Source organism: Saccopteryx bilineata, chromosome 7 (genome assembly GCF_036850765.1).
Source record: "Saccopteryx bilineata isolate mSacBil1 chromosome 7, mSacBil1_pri_phased_curated, whole genome shotgun sequence".
In the NCBI taxonomy this organism is placed as follows: Eukaryota; Metazoa; Chordata; class Mammalia; order Chiroptera; family Emballonuridae; genus Saccopteryx; species Saccopteryx bilineata.
Genome location: NC_089496.1, coordinates 32,766,323 through 32,787,331, shown reverse-complemented (window position 1 = coordinate 32,787,331; position 21,009 = coordinate 32,766,323). Strand labels below are relative to the sequence as shown.

At 38.9% G+C, this 21,009-nt stretch overlaps 1 non-coding gene across 1 annotated transcript; it reads left to right on the top strand.

Moving 5' to 3' along the window:
• Window positions 1-7,665: 7,665 nt before the first annotated feature.
• On the top strand, window positions 7,666-7,770 carry LOC136311339 (U6 spliceosomal RNA). Its single transcript, XR_010726740.1, has one exon. It is a non-coding gene; the product is annotated as a U6 spliceosomal RNA (small nuclear RNA).
• Window positions 7,771-21,009: the final 13,239 nt, after the last annotated feature.

The following is a 21,009-nucleotide window of genomic DNA, read 5'->3' as shown; positions in this document are numbered from 1 at the left end:
TCTATCTATCTATCTATCTATCTATCTATCTATCTATCTATCTATCTATATTTAAGTAAACCTTTTAATGTTGGCATATAAATATATACAATTTTTACCTATTTTACCTTACATAAAAAACATTATGTAAGGTTGTTGGGAAAATGAGTTTGTAAAATCTGTATTTTCTGAGTTTGCTCATCTTTATTGTTAAAAATGGCTACCCAGATATGTGATTTGTGAAACTGCTAATTATCTTCCTGCTTAGGAAGGGGCTTTGTTATGCTAATGTGTGTTGGAGGAGGGGTTTCGCACCAAAAAGTTTTAAGAAGGAGAAAGAAGGAGAAGAGAAGAAGCTAAGATGGAGGAGGAGAGAGAAGCCAGTTTGTGCAGAGAGTAAGAAGTCATGTTGGCAGATGGGGAACCAGAGGTGACTGAGCTGGTGGGGGACCTTTGATTCTAGGAAAACCCAGATGTGTCAGTAGCCTTGTGAGCACTGAATGAGTGGATTTTGGAGCCCTGTGTGTTTTTACTCACCTGCCAGGTGCGAGGCTAGAGTAAAGGAATGGCCCACCAGTTTTTGGCTCTGCAGTTTCTCTACTGTCTGTCCAAATCTAACCGGAACCTGCATGTGAACGGCCATGATGGCGGCAGCCCCTGGCCTTACAGGGATTTCAATAAATCTGGGGGGAAGGCTAAAAAATAACACAAAGAGAATTATTGAAGATCATAAATGTCCTAATTCCATTTTTCCCCTGTAGTATTCTTTTAGCTAATATGACAAAAAGAAAAATCTTTAACTCAGGAAGTGTTTCACATGAATTGTAAAACTCAGGTTACTGATTTACTATTTTATTAGCTTCTGGTTTAAAAATGTGTACAAAAATACTTACTTGTTTCTATGACCTGAAATCTTTCAGCCTTGCAAACAACCTATCATTACAAAATCATTCAAATGATTGTTGAAAATGATATGCTTTATATTGCTTTTTACATTGGCTTTTCTTGGGGTCTAGTTTTAATGCTTAGAATGATGCAGTTTATATATTTACTTATTGAATCAAGGGAACAACAGCAAGAAGAAAACAGCTTGGTGAGTATTTAATATCAGAGAGAGCAGAAAAATGGAGAAAAATGTTTATACCCTTGAAGCTATATTCTTTCCAATGGCCTTGATTACTATCCTCTTTCATTTATGTGATTGCAGTATTTAATTATTTAAATAATGACAAATGCAATGCATATATTTCTTTAAAATAAAAGGGAAAAGATAAAATGTCAGTCTAACTTAGAGATATAGTGAAACATTTATGAATAAAATGACATGGATCTGTGATTTACTTTGAAATACTCCAGAAAAAAAGTTTGGGAGGAATAAATGCAATAAAAAGGGTGAAGTGATAATAATTGTTGATATTGAATGATGGGCATATAGGGTTCACTATTTTCTAGGGCAACTTTTATATAAGATCAAAATTCTTCATTATCAAAAGTTTTTTGTTAAAAAAATAATAAAAACTGGAGTTTTGTATGGTTTAAAAAATTATTTTACTATCATTGCCCTCTGAAATATTTATGAATGCATCAAGCTTTCAGAGCTGCATGGCTGGACATATTTATAAAAGTTTATGATGCCAGTCCGAAAGGCCAGCCATATTCAGGATGAGGACTGGCTTGACACGTGTATCCTGTTTCCCAAACAATGGTGGGGTGGGCAGGCTGCTCTTCCATAGGAGCGGTAGTCATTAGAGAGCCTTCTTCCTCTCCAAGTTTGGGTGAGGCAGCTCCTGTCGGCAAACATCGCTGTCCCGCTTGGGCAATTTCAACGTTAAAATATCAAGTATTGGCCCTGGCCGGTTGGCTCAGCGGTAGAGCGTCGGCCTGGCGTGCAGGGGACCCGGGTTCGATTCCCGGCCGGGTACACAGGAGAAGCACCCATTTGCTTCTCCACCCCCCCCTCCTTCCTCTCTGTCTCTCTCTTCCCCTCCCGTAGCCAAGGCTCCATTGGAGCAAAGATGGCCTGGGTGCTGGGGATGGCTCCTTGGCCTCTACCCCAGGCGCTAGAGTGGCTCTGGTCGCGGCAGAGCAACGCCCCAGAGGGGCAGAGCATCGCCCCCTGGTGGGCAGAGCGTCGCCCCTGGTGGGCGTGCCGGGTGGATCCCGGTCCTGCGCATGCGGGAGTCTGTCTGACTGTCTCTCCTTGTTTCCAGTTTTGGAAAAATACAAAATATATATATAAAAAGTATTAAATATTTATGATAATCAAGTCACTTTGTGAGAGAAGAGAAAGGTTTTATTTTTTGCATTTTCCACTGATAGTACAGAGAACAATTGTCGCCAAAAAGACATCCGTGTGTGAAATTTGTTAATGTTATTGACACGGTTTTAACTAGTGGGTAAGTTATTTTAGGGAGATTGTACAAAGATATTTAAGTACTAGTTTAAAATTAGTAACATTTATTTGGAAAGTTCATGATAATTCTAACATTTTAAATTAGGAGCGCTAAAGCCTGAAGGCGCATGTGCAGAGGCTGATGAGAATAACTCCGGAAGTCTCTGCCAAGCAGGCTCTCCATTTAAAAAATATACCTATCTGGCATCTGTCTCTTCTCATATCAAATGAATTAAGCTCATTTTTTAGAAAAGGGTGACAGCTTTCAAAAATTATCAGGAGGTTAACTTTCTTTTGTTGCAACAGGTGAAAAAAATAGAATGCTTCTCCACGGTCATTAAAGAATATGGCAGTTATCTTTGCCTTAAATCTTTTTCTATTATTCTAGAAAATATAGAAAAGGCATCCTTTAACTTAAAGAGAATGGCCACCTTTTTTTTGCATGTCAAAATTTGTAGACAAATGAAAATGTCAAACCTTCGTGGTTTGGAGATACAATTGAGCAGAGTTGATTTTCCAGTGATAAAATTGGGAGATGAAAGACAGTTGAAAACTATTTCCTTGAGCGTTTGCATGTATAGTTAGGATTCTGGACTTTGAAAAGCCCAAATGACCTGGCTTTGATTTTCAGATTCTCCATCCATAATAGTGAGGCCTTTGGCAAACTGGTATCCTCCTAAACCTCCCCATCTGTAAAATGACGGTGATGAATATATACTGAACACATATATATCAAAACATATGCACGTTGTTATAAAGATTAAATTACATTGTGTATAAAAAGTACGTCACTTAACTAACTAGAACATTTACAGAAGGTGCTCAGTGAACATTAGTGATTAGTTGCTCCAGGATAACATTTACGTTTTACTTTCAAACATATATCAATGAATATGTATGATTGAAAAAAATAATTGTTTGAAATGTTTTAGAAACATATTTGTTATACAGAAGGAGGTAAAAAATGCAGCATGTTATCTGCACCGTTGAATGATTCTGAATGTTGTCCCGAAATTCCCTGACAAAATTTTCTCATTGGAAAACTTTGAGTTTTAAACTGCATCTGGTTTGAATTAGCCTTGGAAATCACTGCTCTGTTTTTCTACTATAAGTGTTTGATACTCTCCCGATAACCCTGATGATGTCATTATTTATTTATTTTTTTGGATAGTCACTTGATTGTTCAAAACTTTCACTAAGAGAAATATAAGCAGCAGGTTACATCTGGGTCTTTACCAATTGTTAATACAATTGTATGACCTTAAGAATGTGAACAGGCTCATCCCTAGCTCACCATTGTTTCACAACTGTATGCAAACAGAACATTTCTCCTCACTGCTTTCAATTCTTACCTAATATTCTCATCAAGCTCAGAATTAAATCAGTGTTATTGTGACTCCAATAAAAAACTTCTTGTTGTACAGTGTCAGCATTTTATTTCAAAAGCTATTTCTTATCTAATAGGACCTTAATATTTTAAATTCAATGACCCTCCATTTTATTTCAAAGAGGTAATTATTGAGAGATCAAATATAGAATTCAGCCCTGGACAGGTAGCTCAGTCAGTTTGGAAGCTCGTCCTGATATGCCAAGGTTGTGGGTTTGACCCCCGGTCAGAGCACATACAAGAATCAACAAATGAATGCATAAATAAGTGGAACAACAAATCTATGTTTCTCTCTCTAATTAATAAATTAAAATAAATTATAATAAAATAAAATAGGCTTATCAGGATGCATAGTTAAAAAAAAAGGATAGAATTCAGCCACCCATTGTTGGAGGAAAAATAGGAGACAGAACCTTTAAAGAATGTAATGAGAGCTCTCAAAATGCTTATGGATAAAGCAGCAAAGAGATTCTAGGACTCTTGGGATCCTGAGAAGCTAACAACACTAACTAGGTTGTAAGGGAATTTTATAACTTTGATTCTGCTCTTTAGATATTAAATCTACATATGAAATACTTTTGCACATAGTGATTATAATTCTAAAGCTTTCTATCAAGTAGACCATTTTCTCACAGTTAAATAAATGTGAAATCAAAGATAGAAATGGAAAGATGATGGGACTTTAAATATTTTTCAGTCTATAGTCACATCTTATTTTCAGATGACTAAGGCCCACCAAGGAGTAACCCCATCATTAAGGGCAATTTATATTAGAATACTAAAGGGTCATGTTTGTAACAGCCTGGATGACCAGGAGAGTAGTATGCTAAGTGAAATAAACCAGTCAGAGAAAGACAAATACCATATGATCTCACTTAAGTGTGGAATCTAATGAACAAAATAATTTAACAAACAAAATAGAAACAGAAGCATAGATACGTAAAACAGGCAGACAGCTGTCAGAGAAGAAGGGGGTTGTGGGGCTGGGTGGAAAAAGGTGAAGGGATTAAGAAAAATATTTTATATATATATGTATGCATAACACATAGACACAGACAACAGTGTGGTGATAGCCAGAGGGAGAAGGGGATGAAGGGAGGTGGAAGTGGTCAAAAGGATGATAAATGGGGATGAAAAGGGACTGTACTTTGGGTGACAAGAGCAGGATGCTGTAGGCAGATGATGTTTTATTGAGTTGTACACTTGAAACTTGTATGGTGTTATGAACCAATGTCACCCCAATAAATTAAATAAAGTTGTGGGGTTTTTTTTTAAAAAAGGTTGATGTCTAGTCTAAAATTTCTTCATTTAGCTAGATCATCTCTTGTCATGACACATCTTGTCACAAGGGTCTGCATTGAGCAATTTGGCTGGTACTATTTTCATTTATAGCTTCCCCTTCTAGATATTTTTTGCCCTTCCCTGAAATCATAAGCCTTTGAAGTATTATTTAGATAGATAGGATGAATTTCAAAGCCCCCCTCCTCCTTTTAAGGTAAGGTTTTTGTTCTTTTCTAAAGCTCTAACTGCAGTCCTTCAATTTCTGGTCTGGCTCACCCCTTCTTCTGAATATAATAAAGTTTAATATTCCACTTATAAATGTTAGTGTTTTAGGCAAGGCTCAGGTAGGAAAACATGCAATCTGAATTTTAAAATACATCTGTTGGCACACTTGACAAAATTTTAAAGGGATGATCTGTTATAGAATTTTGTTTTGAGAGGGATGATTTTTTAACTTGGTTTTAAAATATTTATTAGCATTATTTATTAGTGGTTGCAGGTTCCATCTCCAGTCAGGGCACATATAGGAACAGCTTGATGTTCCTGTCTCTCTTTCTCCCTCCCTCTCTCACTAAAATTAAAAATAAAAATAAAAACTAAAAAAAAATTCTATTCTGACATAATCGCTTTAAATACTGCTCACAAAAATTAGGGGATATTTTATAGCTTCATATTCATTTTGAAATATACCCTAATTTTTGTGAGCAGTGTATGTGTGTGTGTGTGTATATGTGTGTATATATCAATATATATATATGTGTGTGTGTGTGTGTGTGTGTGTGTGTGTGTGTGTATATATATATATATATATTTGTATTTTTCTGAAGTTGGAAACGGGGAGGCAGTCAGACAGACTCCCGCATGCATCCGACCGGGATCCACCCAGCATGCCCACCAGGGGGTGATGCTCTGCTCATCTGGGGCATTGCTCTGTTGCAACCAGGGCCATTCTAGCGCCTGAGGCAGAGGCCATGGAGCCATCCTCAGCGCCTGGGCCAACTTTGCTCCAGTGGAGCCTCGGCTGCTGGAGGGGAAGAGAGAGACAGAGAGGAAGGAGAGGGGAAGGGGTGGAGAAGCAGATGGGTGCTTCTCCTGTGTGCCCTGGCTGGGAATTGAACCCGGGACTCCTGCACACCAGGCCGACGCTCTACCACTGAGCCAACTGGCCAGGGCTGTGAGCAGTATATTTTCACATATATTTTCCAATGGTTATATGTATACATATGTAATTTTTTTAAACAAAATCAGTATCATGTTGAACATGATTTCTCTTATTGACAATTACTTTTATTATGTAGAATAGTAATTGAAAACCATGAGATGTAACATTAAAATCTGGGAAGATTGATGGCAGCTCCATTTATAATTTGCTGTTGCTTTTAAGAAAATATATACCTTTCTGATGATTTTTACTTAAAAAAACTTCCCTCAATTCTTAATATTAATATTTTGTTTCCACTCTTTGAGAAAGCTAATTAAGTATAAAAGCCAAATTGTCAAAGTTGCCACTCTAGAAAGGAAGCAAACTATTTTGCTTCAACAGCTGACTGGTATAAAATGAAGAAATCATGTATAAAATTTAAGTTTTTAGGCAAAATTTTTCCTGTGAGAGATTAAGTATCTGAAAGAAATAAAGAATGGCAGACCAATGCAGTGACAAGAGCTAAGAAAACATAATGAATTATTGCAGAATGTGTCCTTTTCATTCTAGGACAGGTGTTGGGAACCTATGGCTCGCGAGCCAGATGTGGCTCTTTTGATGGCTGCATCTGGCTTGCAGACAAATCTTTAATAAAAAAAATAATAACGTTAAAAATATAAAACATTCTCATTTATTACAATCTATTCATTTTCTACTGCTCATGTTCATGGTTGCAGGTGGCTGGAGCCAATAACAGCTGTCCTCTGGGACAGCACCAAATTTTTATTGGATAATGCGTAACATACATGGGTCATTGTATGGCTCTCACGGAATTACATTTTAAAATATGTGGTGTTCATGGGTCTCTCAGCCAAAAAGGTTCCCAACCCCTGTTGTAGGAGGTAATTTAAAGTATAGTAGTGAAGGGAGGTAAATGTCTGATTTTGAAAACATTATTTAGAAATTTAAAAAATATTAATCATTTATGCTTTCTAATAAAGACGATCAACAGGATAAAAATAGCAACACAAGACAGGGAAATAATAAACATAACATAATTAAAATGAAATGAAAGGGAGATGATTTATAAAACTAAAAGCTGCCTTTTTTTTAAAGATTAGTAAGCGAGACATACATTTGAAAAATTTGTTAATCAGTTAAAGAGTGTGTATGAACAAACAAAACAAAGATTAAACTAGGTTAAATAATTAAAGATATAGCATATATATTTAAACTTACCATAATATGTTGTAAATAATAATTTCACAGTACATTAGAAAACCAAATTAGCCCTGGACAGAGAGCTCAGTTGGTCAGAGCATTGTCCTGATACGCAAAGGTTGCCTGTTCAATCCTGTCAGGACCCTTACAGAAACAAATGGACGTCTCTCTCTCTCTCTCCCCCTCCTACTCTCTCTCTAAAATCAATCAATAAGTTTGTTTTTAAAATGGGTTATTCAACAAAAAAGAAAAGAAAATCAATCAGTGCTCTCTTAAGCAGCACATATACTAAAATTGAAACAGTACAGAGAAGATGAGCATGGCCAATGCACAAGGATGACAGGCAAATTCCTGGTATTCCATGTTTTTAAAGTATAATTTATTTATTTATTTATTTATTTATTTATTTTTTGTGAGAGAGACAGAGAGAGGGTCAGATAGAGACAGACAGATCAGAGGGAGAGAGATGAGAAGCATCAATTCTTCATTGCAGCGCCTTAGTTGTTCATTGATTGCTTTCTCATATGTGCCTTGATGGGGGTCACAGCAAAGTGAGTGACCCCTTGCTCAAGCCAGCAACTTTGAGGTCATGTCTATGAACCCACGTTCAAGCCAGCGACCCTGCGCTGAAGTTGGATGAGCCTACGCTCAAGCTGGATGAGCCCGCACTCAAGCCGGCGACCTAAGGGTTTCGAACCTGGTCCCTCTGCGTCTCAGTCCGACGCTCTATTCACTGTGCCACTGCCTGGTCAGGCTAAAGTATGGCTTCTTATGGGATGAAAAAAAAAAAAAAGGAAAACCAAATTAAATGAACAAAGAATGTAAAAGTGTGAAGTGAAAAATTAGTAAAAGATTAAAAAAAAAAACTAGAGGAGACTAATAGCCACTAAAAATTGAAAGTTTTCTCTCTTAGAAAGTACCAGACAGGAACATTTTTATAAAGTACAGCATAGGGACTATAATGAATAATATTGTAATAACTATATATGATGTCAAATGGGTACTGGACTTATCAGGGAATCATTTCATACGTTATATAAATGTCTGATTACTATTTGTACACCTAAAAGAAATGTAATACTGTATGTCAACTTTAATTGAAAAGAAAGTTTTAATTTTATAGGGAATTAAAAATTCCTAACACAAATTCATGGAACAGTGCTAATCACTAGCTTTTATAAACTAAACAGCCCTGGCCAGGTAGCTCAGTTGGTTAGAACGCTGTCCCATATGCCAAGGTGGTGGGTTTGATCCCAGGTCAGGGCACATACAGAATTAGAATCAACCAATGATTGCATAAATAAGTGGAACAACAGGTGAATGTTTCTCTTTTTCTCTCCTTTCTTTTATCTTTAAAAATCAATAAATAAAAATAAAATTTTAAAAAGAAGAAAAACAGCAAACTATTATTATGAGCCCACATTTTATTTGGCTGCATGTCCTCAAGGAGACTTCTGCCTTTCAAAATCATTCAGCAACAAGCTTTTTCTAATTTAATTTCTATTTTAATTGTCTATTTCCATTTCAAAATACTTCAAAATTGTACTCTGTGGCAGTGAGAATCAGAATTAATCTCTTCTGCTTTCTACCTATCAAATAAGAGCAGATTACAAGCCAAACCTATAAAGTATGACTGAGAAAAAGCAAAAGTGTCAAACTTAATTTCACTAAAAAAGATTTACTATGAGTAATTTCTCTCCCTTAAATAATCTTTAAAAAGACTTTTTTGATTTTAGAGAGAGAGAGAGGGAGGGAGAAAGAGAGAGAGATTATAATTGCTTCACTTTAGCTGTTCATTGATTTCTTCCTGAATGTGCCTTGACCGAGCAAGCCTAGAGTTTCGAACCAGCAACCTCAGCATTCCAGGTAAACGCTCTATCCGCTGCACCACTACAGGTCAGGATATAATTTTTTATGTAATGTAAAAATAGTATGCTCCTATGGTTGTTCAGAAAAATTTTGGGGAGTTATAGGTGCTCACTGCTTTTTGTAGAAAACCAAACAACAACAAAAATGATTCTTCCAGTGTAAAGAAAGAATGATCAATCCTTGACTTTAATTTTCACAGCAATGTTTAGCTATTTCATTGATATGTGGTGGAAGAGTTAATTCTGAGGTCATCCCTGCATAGAGCATAATAAGAAATGGGTCAGATTTTGCAGTAAAGTTGCCTGGATATTATTTTCAAGTCCTCTTTACAGGACCTGAAACTATAACCTTTGCCAGGTTATATAAACTTTCATACTGTCCCCATTTCTACAACATCTTAAAAGAATTTTTGTGAAAATTAAAATAGATGACAAATCTAAAGTAACTTAGAGAAGCTGGCTCATGGTAATCCTCTATGCATCTTAATTATTATTTGTGATGTGATAGATTTTTTTTTTTTTTGTATTTTTCTGAAGCTGGAAATGGGGAGAGACAATCAGACAGACTCCCGCATGTGCCCAACCGGGATCCACCCAGCACGCCCACCAGGGACGAAGCTCTGCCGTGACCAGAGCCACTCTATCGCCTGGGGCAGAGGCCAAGGAGCCATCCCCAGCACCCGGGCCATCTTTGCTCCCATGGAGCCTTGGCTGCGGGAGGAGAAGAGAGAGATAGAGAGGAAGGAGGGGGGTGGTGGAGAAGCAAATGGGTGCTTCTCCTATGTGCCCTGGCCAGGAATCAAACCCGGGCCCCCCCGCATGCCAGGCCGACGCTCTACCGCTGAGCCAACCGGCCAGGGCTGATGTGATAGATTTTGTTAGAATAGTTCAATTATATATATAATTTAAAGTAAAGAATCTTTAGCCTAACCAGGCAGCGGTGCAGGGGATAGGGTGTCAGACTGGGACACAGAGGACCCAGGTTTGAAACTTTGAGGTTGCCCGGCTTAAGTGCTGGCTCACCAGTTTGAGCACAGGGTTGCTGGCTTGAGCGTGGGATCATAGACACAAACCCATGGTTGCTGGCTTGAACCCAAGGTCGCTGGCTTGAGCAAGGGGTCACTGGCTGTAGCCCCCTGGTCAAGACACATATGAGAAAGCAATCAATGAACAACTAAGGAGCTGCAACAAAGAACTGATGTTTCTTATCTCTCTCCTTTCCTGTCTGTCTGTCCCTATCAGTCCCTCTGTCACACACACCATGCACACACACACACACAATCTTTAGTTAAAAGCTTGAGCAACATAATACCTGAGACAAAATTATCTTTAAAATAACTTTCAAAACAATACCTTAATTGCACTAAATGAGTTAATGCTATAGAAAGATTCAACATGCTATTCTTTAATACCCTGAGAGCCAATGAAAAAGACTAAAATTCCTCACTGCAAATGTGAGGTCAAAAGACTCAAAACTGGGGTATAAAGACAAAAAAGTACAGTATGATCTCTCAACATCTTCCTGCAGCACTGGTAAGCCCTTTCAATGACCATTTAATCATCTAAAACTTCACCATTATGATGGCAGCCACTCACCATCTGTGACTATTAAGCACTTGAAATGTGACTAGTTGGAATTGAGATGTGCTGTGTATGACCAGGAGCCGCCATCGTGGCCATTCACATGCAGGTTCCCATTGGATTCGGGCAGACGGTAAAGAAATGGCGGAGTCGGAGGATGGTGGGCCATTCTGTTTATTGGTGTCTCACCAAGACAGGCAAGCCACAAGAGAAGACAAGGGAAAAGCAGAAAACCTGCTTTTCCCATGAAGGGGCAAGGGATCAGGGAGGCCCCTGCAATGGTGATAGCAGGAACCGAGAGAGAGCAAGCTCCAGGTCTGCCCCACTTTACAGTATAGAAATCAAAACCTTTAATCCAATATACAAACAAGGAAGTCTCTGATACAAAGTCACTCATCTGAGGCATAATGGGATTCCTCATGAGAGTGTACCATCCACATCATACAACAGTCAAGGGTGTGGGGTAAAGCTTATAAGCGAGCAAACATATATATCAATTTACAAACTTATTTAACCAACATGCTGGAAGTGTAAAATGAACATAAGATCTTGAAGATATAGTTCAAAAAATGTAAAGTACCTCATTAATAATTTGTTATATTACATGTGAAATTAAAATACTCTTACTATATTGGGTTAAATCAAGTTTATTAAAATTATTTTTATCTTTTATTTCTTTTTTATATGTCTAGTGAAAAATTTTAAATTATGCATGTGGCTGATATTTTTTTTTCTATTGGATGGTGCTGATCTTTAGAATATAGTTTTGTAAACTCAACATTTACTATTAACTAAGGCTTGGGCACTGTGAAGTTACATATTAACTGGTAGGGTTAATTCTGGGAGTGTTGGGCAGATAAAGTATATTATGCTCACTTTGTTAAAGATGGCGCTGCCCACATGGAAGCCATTGCCCAGGTGATGTTAATGTGTATTGGGGGTGGGCTGTGGGCAGGCAGGATCCTTGTAGCCTGGGGCTTGGTTTTAGGACTAAGCCTTTCCCACCATTTTTGATGTGGTGTGGTGCAATCCCATCATGCCTCTGATAAGTGACTTTGTATTAGAGACTTCCCTATTTTGTATATTAGATTAAAGGTTTTGATTTCTACAGTATAAAATGGGGGCAGACCGGGAGCTTGCTCTCTTGGTTCCTGAGATTAGCATTAAAGGAGAGAGCAGAGAGAGGCCACATGGAGGAGGCCAGGAGAAGCAGCCAAGATGGTGGAGTGCTGAGTGAGAAGCCAGTTTGTGCAGAGTTTGTGCAGGGAGAAGGAAGGAGATGGGGAACAGAGGTGAATAAGTCTGGTGAGCTAGAAACCTTTGATTCTAGGAAACTCGGATAAGTCAGTAGCTTTGTGAGCACTGAATGTGAGTGGGTTTTGGAGCCCAGTGTGTGTTTTTTACTTGCCCACCGGGTGCAAGCTAGGATTAAAGATGGTGGCCCACCAGCTTTTGGCTCCATTGTTTCTTTACCGACTGTCCGAATCCAGTGCGAACCTGCATGGGCCAGGCGGCTGTGATGGTGACCCTCGCTACTGGCTTTACAGGGAGGGACACATGGATTTCTCTCCGGTAGAAAAGATAACCCACAGGGTATGATTTTATTGTTGTAAAAGACAGCAGGCAGTTTTGTAAAAACCTATAAATCTTACTATGTCATTAAAAATGTGTATAAAAACCCCTTATTTAAAAATGTTTTAACAAGCCTGGCCATCTTTTTTGATTCCCCCTATAATGACTTAGTAAAACTTTGCCATGCATTCACTCTGGTGGACTTAATAGATATAGAATAGAAGAGTTCATTTCCAGCTAATAGTATACCCAAAAGAAAGTTTTTTTTAACTTCCTAAAAATTAAACTTTGATGGTAAAATGTTCTCATTATGTTAGGCTTTCAGGACCCTGTGTTAGCAAACTGATTATGTAATATTTTCTTAAACTTCAGGTATGGCAATGCGATGCTGTCTGAAAGCCACTTTACAATTCAGAATTCACAAACAACTCCCAAAGAGAAATATACTGCTCACAAAAATTAGGGGATATTTCAAAAGGAATATAAAGCAATAAAAAAAGCATTTGATTTTAAAAATTAAACAAGAACATCAGACAAGCAAATGACAAGTCAAAGAAAGTTGTTCAATTATGCAAATGAGATGCAAAACCAATTTATTTCATTGGCGAAAATGCACTCTACAAAAGGCTGAAAGTACTGGAGAATCTGCATGATCCCTGATCCCCTAATTTTTATGAGCAGTGTATAACCAGCCCTTTACAGCAAGGCCTTTATCCATTGTCTGCAAGAATGTGACTACTGATACCATAGAGGTTTATGTTATTTAGACTGTTTCTGTCATGCCACTCTGAGCAGTGAATCATTAACGTTCTCAGCAAGCCTTGACATTAAGCCTGTATGTGTCTGGTACTGATGAAAAGACATACCAATCATTGAAGTGCAAGCATTTCCCCTAAAAGCTTCATTTATCTCATTATCTCATGGGATGGTATTTCCCTTTCAAATACAAGGAACAAGAATCTTAAAAAAAATTTTTTTAACATTCCTGACCCATAAAAAACAGTGGAAGGGCATACTAGTCCACAAGGCATTAATTTAAAAATCAAAGTTAGTTTTCACCTACTGTAAGCTAGAAGAGAAGAGCTAAATAAATTATATATTGATATATAACCCAGTTATCTTAGAGTGCTAGAGGATGACTTGGCTTCATTGGCTCCTATGAATGGGAATCAATAACTAAAATGTCTATGCCTTATGCAGCTCAGAGTTTATTCCAATGAAGTCATTCTTTCAACAAACATTTACTAAGCACTTACTACCCATCAACTATTCTACTTGGCACTGGGACACAACACCAAATACCCTGAAAATGCTGTCCTCATGAGGCTTCCCTGTTAGCTAGTAGGAGGATGGCAGAGGCTGGAGAAGAGTAAAGAGAGTAGCAGGAGGTAAGCACAGAGAAGTAATCAGGACCAGATGGCAAAGAACCACATAGGATATTGAAATAATTTTTTTTTTTTTCTATTTTTCTGAAGCTGGAAATGGGGAGAGACAGTCAGACAGACTCCCGCATGCGCCTGACCGGGATCCACCCCGCACGCCCACCAGAGGTGCGCTCTGCCCACCAGGGGTTGATGCTCTGCCCCTCCGGGGCATCACTCTGCCGCGACCAGAGCCACTCTAGCGCCTGGGGCAGAGGCCAAGGAGCCATCCCCAGCGCCCGGGCCATCTTTGCTCCAATGGAGCCCTGGCTGCGGGAGGGGAAGAGAGAGACAGAGAGGAAGGAGGGGGGGGTGGAGAAGCAAATGGGCGCCTCTCCCATGTGCCCCAGCCAGGAATCGAACCCAGGTCCCCCGCATGCCAGGCCGACGCTCTACTGCTGAGCCAACCGGCCAGGGCCAGAATTGAAATAATTTTGACATAAGATGCAAAGACATTGGAGAGCTTTGAGGAGAGGAATGGCATGATCAGCTATGCATTTTACACGAGTCAAATCTCTGTTGTTTGTTGAGAATAGACTGAGTTGGGGCTGGGCCTCCAGGGGACCTCCAGATAGGAGGCTATTGCAATAATTCTGGCAACAGATGATGGAGATTTGGACCAGCGTATTTATTAGAAGTGATTAAAAGTAGTTGGAGTTATGGTATAACATGAAATAAAAAGGCCAAGATTTGCTGACATAGGGTGCAAAATAAAGTATAGATACAAGGACGACTCCAATTATTTTTATTTTTAGCCTGAGGAAATGGGAGGAAGAATGGAGTTGCTGTTTAATGTGATAGGCAAGACTGTGAGAGGGTTGAGGAAGAATATTGGGGCTTAGTTTTGGATAGAGAAAGTTTGAGAGGACTGATAGACATCAGGGGAAATATCAACTAGGTTATTATACATACGAGTGTTAGGGTATAGAGTTCAGGAGAGAAGCCAGGAGTAGGAATTTACATTAGAAAGTCTTAAGCACGTGGGTGGATGATGTTTAAAGCAATAAGAATGAATGAGGTCACCAAGGGAGTATGTATAGATAGGAAAGAGATGAGGACTAAAAACTGAGGCTGGGAGCATTCCAAACCTTCTACTTACATGCGCTAAGTAAATTTACCAGTCTAACGTATTTAATCCAGCATTTGCTACATTTATTTTTCTAAAGAATACATTTCCTATTCAAAGCTCAACTGTTAAATTCCAAGGAATTTTAATTATGTAGAACATCCTTTGGGAAATGATATAACTCCTTACCTCATCATTCCAGTTAATGTTGCTTATGTAAACAGAGTTATTAAATTCTTATTTGACTTAATTCCAATAGTTTTCATAGTGAAATTGGAAAAAAGACAGGATAATTAATTTGATAAAAATATCAGTGGTATGAGTTTCTATCCCCTCTTTGTTTTTGTTTTATTTATTTTTTACAAATTGACAATTATTGAATCTTGATAAAATCAAGTCACTTGTTTACTTTTCCACAAGATTTCTAAACAAAATTTTAGAAAATGATTTCAATAAATATGTTAAAGAAAAATCTTTTTCCTCTCTGGAACTATAAATTCTCCAAGCCTACTCTTCAAAGACATTTTGTCTCACTTGGAGATCTTCTCTCTCAATATATTTGAGTGTCTCAAATAAACTTCAAAAAATGTATTGGAGCCCTGGCCGGTTGGCTCAGTGGTAGAGCATCGGCCTGACCTGCAGGAGTCCCAGGTTCAATTCCCGGCCAGGGCACACAGGAGAGGCACCCATCTGCTTCTCCACCCCTCCCCCTCTCCTTCCTCTCTGTCTCTCTCTTCCCCTCCCGCAGCCGAGGCTCCATTGGAGCAAAAGATGGCCCGGGTGCTGGGGATGGCTCCTTGGCCTCTGCCCCAGGTGCTAGAGTGGCTCTGGTCGTGACAAAGCGACGCCTCGGATGGGCAGAGCATTGCCTCCTGGTGGGTGTGCCGGGTGAATCCCAGTCGGGCGCATGCGGGAGTCTGTCTGACTGCCTCCCCGTTTCCAGCTTCAGAAAAATACAAAAAAAAAATGTATTGGAAAAAATTGAGAAATATTTAGTTTCAAGTCAATACGCTGTAAACATACAAAATAAATTTTGATTGTTTTTGCCCATGTAAACTTGTAAATGTGAACATAAAGTTCATACATATAACTCTTAAAAACTTTTTGAGAAATAAATATTATTCACTCTAAGATTTCCAAAATAGAATCTGCATCTGGGGACGATTTAAACCTTAAGTAATGATATTGTATCACAAATCAAACTTTTCTCCTTTTCTTCTTTGGAATATCCTTCTGAAAAAGTGGTTGCTACATTTTCTGTATCTTATAAGGTCAAAACCTTTTGAGATCAAACCTTTAACCAACTATATCCCCCTAAAGAGTATAATATTCATCCTTTAATAGAATATATGGCTGTGTATAAAAATCTTATTATTATTATGAAGGGTGCATATAAATACAATTTGCAATGCCTGCTTCAGAGAAGCTTGGTCAAAATCAGGAAGCCTTATGCTTGTTTATCTGCTCTTCTTAGCTTAACCCGGGGTTAGAGCATCACTTTGGCTCCGGGCATTAACAGAAAGTACAAGCTCCGTCAGCGTTTCCATTCAGAGTTGAAAGATCTAACTTGCCCGAACTAAATCAAAACCCTGATGACAGTATTCTTATCACTGTTAAAACAAGGGACTTTCAATTTAGGCAAATTTAGTTTGAAAAGTTTATTGTTTTAAAACTTTTTTGCACCTCTGGGAGAGTGCACATTTTTCTACAGTCCGGTATGATGCCAAAACCCACCTATGCATTCGTAAGGAAAATCAGAGAAGAAAAACATTCAGAAGAGATTTCAGGAAGCCCTGTGTTGTTTTGGTCTGTCAGCTGTCTAAATGAACAAAAGAGAAGTTTAAGACCAGAACTTCCTGACTCAACTTCTATAAATATAGGGCGAGGCTTACCTGATATGTCACTCCTGGAACTGAAACGACTGCAAACTGTAGATATCATCTGCTCAGTCCTCTTCTCTCATTATAGAGATACCCATCTAAAATGCAGCTCGTCACTGTTCACAGTGGCCAAGACATGGAAACAACCAAAAAGCCCTTCAATAGAAGACTGGATAAAGAAGATGTGGCACATATATACTATGGAATACTACTCAGCCATAAGAAATGATGACATCAGATCATTTACAGCAAAATGGTGGGATCTTGATAACATTATAAGAAGTGAAATAAGTAAATCAGAAAAAAACAAGAACTACATGATTCCATACATTGGTGGAACATAAAAATGAGACTAAGAGACATGGACAAGAGTGTGGTGGTTACCAGGGGTGGGGGGGAGGGAGGACATGGGAGGGAGGGAGGGAGAGAGTTAGGGGGAGGGGGAGGGGCACAGAGAACTAGATAGAGGGTGACGGAGGACAATCTGACTTTGGGCGAGGGGTTTGCAACATAATTTGATGACAAAATAACCTAGACATGTTTTCTTTGAATATATGTACCCTGATTTATTAATGTCATCCCATTACCATTAATAAAAATTTATAAAAAATAAAAAAATAAAAAAAAATAAAATAAAATGCAGCTCGTAACTGCGTGATAACAAAAAGGAACACTGCAGCAGGACTGCGTCCATGATATGAAATGAGAACCATTCCGTGTTAACTAGACACATTTCCTTTTGGTTTTTAATCAGAAAGTATGCAAGGTGCCACTGCGACCCGCAGCATATTGTGTTTTGGATTTTCGTCTTGAATACGTGCTCTGAACATTCAATGAGAACATTAGTTTCCTAGTTTACAAAAGTGTAATAATAATAATCGTGATGATTATGATACCTAACTAAACGTTATGGACTTTGGACAGAATTGAGTGAAGTTATGCTTATGAAGGTGATTGCACATTGTTGAGTTTTTGGTAAAATATAACTAAAGGATGCAAGAATCAAGAACTAAATACGTCACGTCTCACACAGTTAAGCATCTCCTGCACCAGGATCAGGAGGGTGGAAGAATGTTTAGGAGGGTTACAGTGGACCGTTTTATGTCCAATCATGCAGAAAGGGGAAAAAGGGAGATGATGTCATGTTCCCTTTCCCACTTTAAATCCCTGAGCTGCCAGGAAGCTTTTGCTGAGGAGGGCAAAAAAGTTATGAGATTAAAATTTTAATTTAGAATACAAGGCTGAGGCTTCCTTTATTCTCTCTCTCTCTCTCTCTCTCTCTCTCTCTCATCCACATTGTTGCATATAGCAACAGTTTATTTTCTTTGCTGTAGGGTAATGCATTGTGTAAATATACCATTAAAAAAATCCATTCTACTGTTATTGTCATTGGACTTGTTTCTAGTTTGAAGGTTATCACAAATAATTCTGTCATGAACATTTCTCTATAATGCACACGCATATACTGTATATATATATATGTTAGCTAAATATATTTAAGAATAAAATTGTGTGTCATAAGATCTATACACACATTCAATTTCAGAATATATTATCACATAAATTTTCAAGTTACGTACTTGTCCCAGCTTGCACTCCTTCAAGCAGCATAAAAGAGTTCTACTTGCTTCATACTTTACTGGTGCTTTGTGTTGGCGATGGACTGCCACGCCGTTTCCTTTGTGATTAGAGTTTGTATTTGGCTACAAGATAGTGGTTAGCATTGAGCCCCCAATTACTAAGCTTAAAGTACAATATTGCCCGTGTTAGAGAAGACCTTGCTATTAGTGTAGCAATCAAGATTTTCTTTCTTTCTTTCTTTCTTTCTTTCTTTCTTTCTTTCTTTCTTTCTTTCTTTCTTTCTTTCTTTCTTTCTTTCTTTCTTTCTTTTTATTTTTTTTTTATTTTTCCGAAGCTAGAACGGGGAGGCAGTCAGACAGACTCCCACTTGCGCCTGACGGGGATCCACCCGGCATGCCCACCAGGGGGCTATGCTCTGTCTATCTGGGGTGTTGCTCTGCTGCAACCAGAGCCATTCTACCGCCTGAGGCAGAAGCCATGGAGCCATCCTCAGTGCCTGGGCCATCTTTGCTCCAATGGAGCCTTGGCTGCAGGAGGGGAAGAGAGAGACAGAGAAGGAGGAGAGGGGGAGGGGTGGAGAAGCAGATGGGCGCTTCTCCTGTGTGCCCTGGCCGGGAATCATACCGGGGACTTCCGCATGCCAGGCTGATGCTCTACCACTGAGCCAACCTGCCAGAGCCAAGATTTTTTTCATTTGCACAGCAAGATCTTTGCAATTTGAAATAACCATGCTGTACACTTTGAAAGGATAAGTCTGCACCCTAAGTCATTGCTGGACTGACTCATACCTACCGCTTGTATATATAAAATTTCTGCCTATTTGAAGACAGTTTTCTGGTCATCTCTCTCCTCATTATGTACTTGTCTGTAATCTGGTCCCTGAGAGAGCTGTCTGCTGATAGTTTACTCTCTGGATTTGCCTCATTTACATAATTACATAGATTAATTTTACAGAACTAACATGAACTCTCTCTCTCTTTCTCTCTCTCTCTCTCTCACACACACACACACACACGCACGCACACACACACACACCTTTCAACTAACTCTTGACCTAGCCAGTTCCTGGACATTGTTGTATAAATTTTGTGTTGTTCACAGAAAATGCATAGCTTTTGAATTTTTTTTTTGAAATCTTTTTTGAATTTTTATTGCTATAAAAAAATAGCAATTATTAAGTGTCATGTGCTATGTTCCATAGATGACATTGACAAGTGAATAAAGACACGTATGAGAAGCTATAAGGCATGTTGTTGACTCAGACCACCCCGCCCTAACCATCTGTGTCTAGGATAGTATCGTTATTCCCATTTTACAGGCGCACTACTGAGGGGAGCGGTAAAGCAATCTGCCCGAGACCACATGGCAAGGCCGGGGTGCACAGCCAGGCTCTCTGCCCTTCTAAGATCACTATACTGCCTCCTGGTGTCTTGATTTAGGCTTCTCCAGAAGCAGACATTTAAGGATTCTAGCAAAACCAGAGGTGATTCCCAAAAAGAAGGTAAGAATGCAAGCAAGACAAGAAAAGGAAAGAAGCCGATGAAGTGGGGCAGCGGGAGCTATTACCCCTTTTGGGGAGCCCCGGGGGAATACTGTGAACCAATCCCCTCAGTTACGGCTTCGGGACTGTGGCTGGGTGATATCAAACCTTCAGTGCTTCTGCGCCGCGGGCAGCTCCAGCAGCCAGAGGAAACCCTTCTGCGAGAAGTCAGGCCAAAATGCTCTGGTAGGACGGAGGCGGAGGGGATGCAGGCAGCACCAGCAGTGTCCGCCAAACCTGGAAGTTAGACTTGTCGCTGCTAATTTTCCGGAATTCCAATTATTAAAAAAATAATAATTATCTAATCAAGGGACTGGATTCTTTTTGACTCCATAAAAAATGGCTTAAGCAGCCTGCAAATCCTTTATAGTCCCTATGATAGTAGTTTCTATAAAGTACATATTATTGAAAGCAGTCATTTGAGTAGTCATTTCAAAGAGTTTAACATAAGTGTTCAACAACAAATCTTAAATTTAGCGTACCTGTTCTTGGGTGTCTTGCCAAACTTTTCTGCTACACTACTTATAAATTCACTACAGTTACCCCCTGGTTTTATCTGTCTCTCAAGGACGATGGGACAGGGGCTTAGAGAAAGCAAACATGTATTGGCTTTAATTGTTGTTTATCTTTTAAAAACTGCTCTTTAATAATCTTTGCTTTAAAAGCTTGCTCTGTACGCCAAATGCAGGTTTTATTCTGGTTGGATATACAGGGCTACAAAGCTGCCCTATTTGTCCAGGGTAGCATTTGAGCCCTGGCAAAAGTATGTTTTTTAACGTATTTTTATGAGTGGATGACAGAGTCTTCCAGTCGGGCCTTCGTACTGGGGTGCAACTCACTCCAACGGACTGCTCCAGACGAGGGGGGAACGCATGTGGGGGGAAATCCTCACAGGTCTCGATCCATCATACCAAGCAAAGAAAATTCAAAATTCTAGATAATCCACTATTTGCATTATAAGAGAAAGCTGAGAGCTGCACACTTTACTGTTAATGATAGGAATATCTTTCCTTATATACACTAGCAACAAGTTAAAAACTCTGCATTCAGGCAATCATTCACAATCATCCTACCACAAGCCAATAGAAAATATTAATGG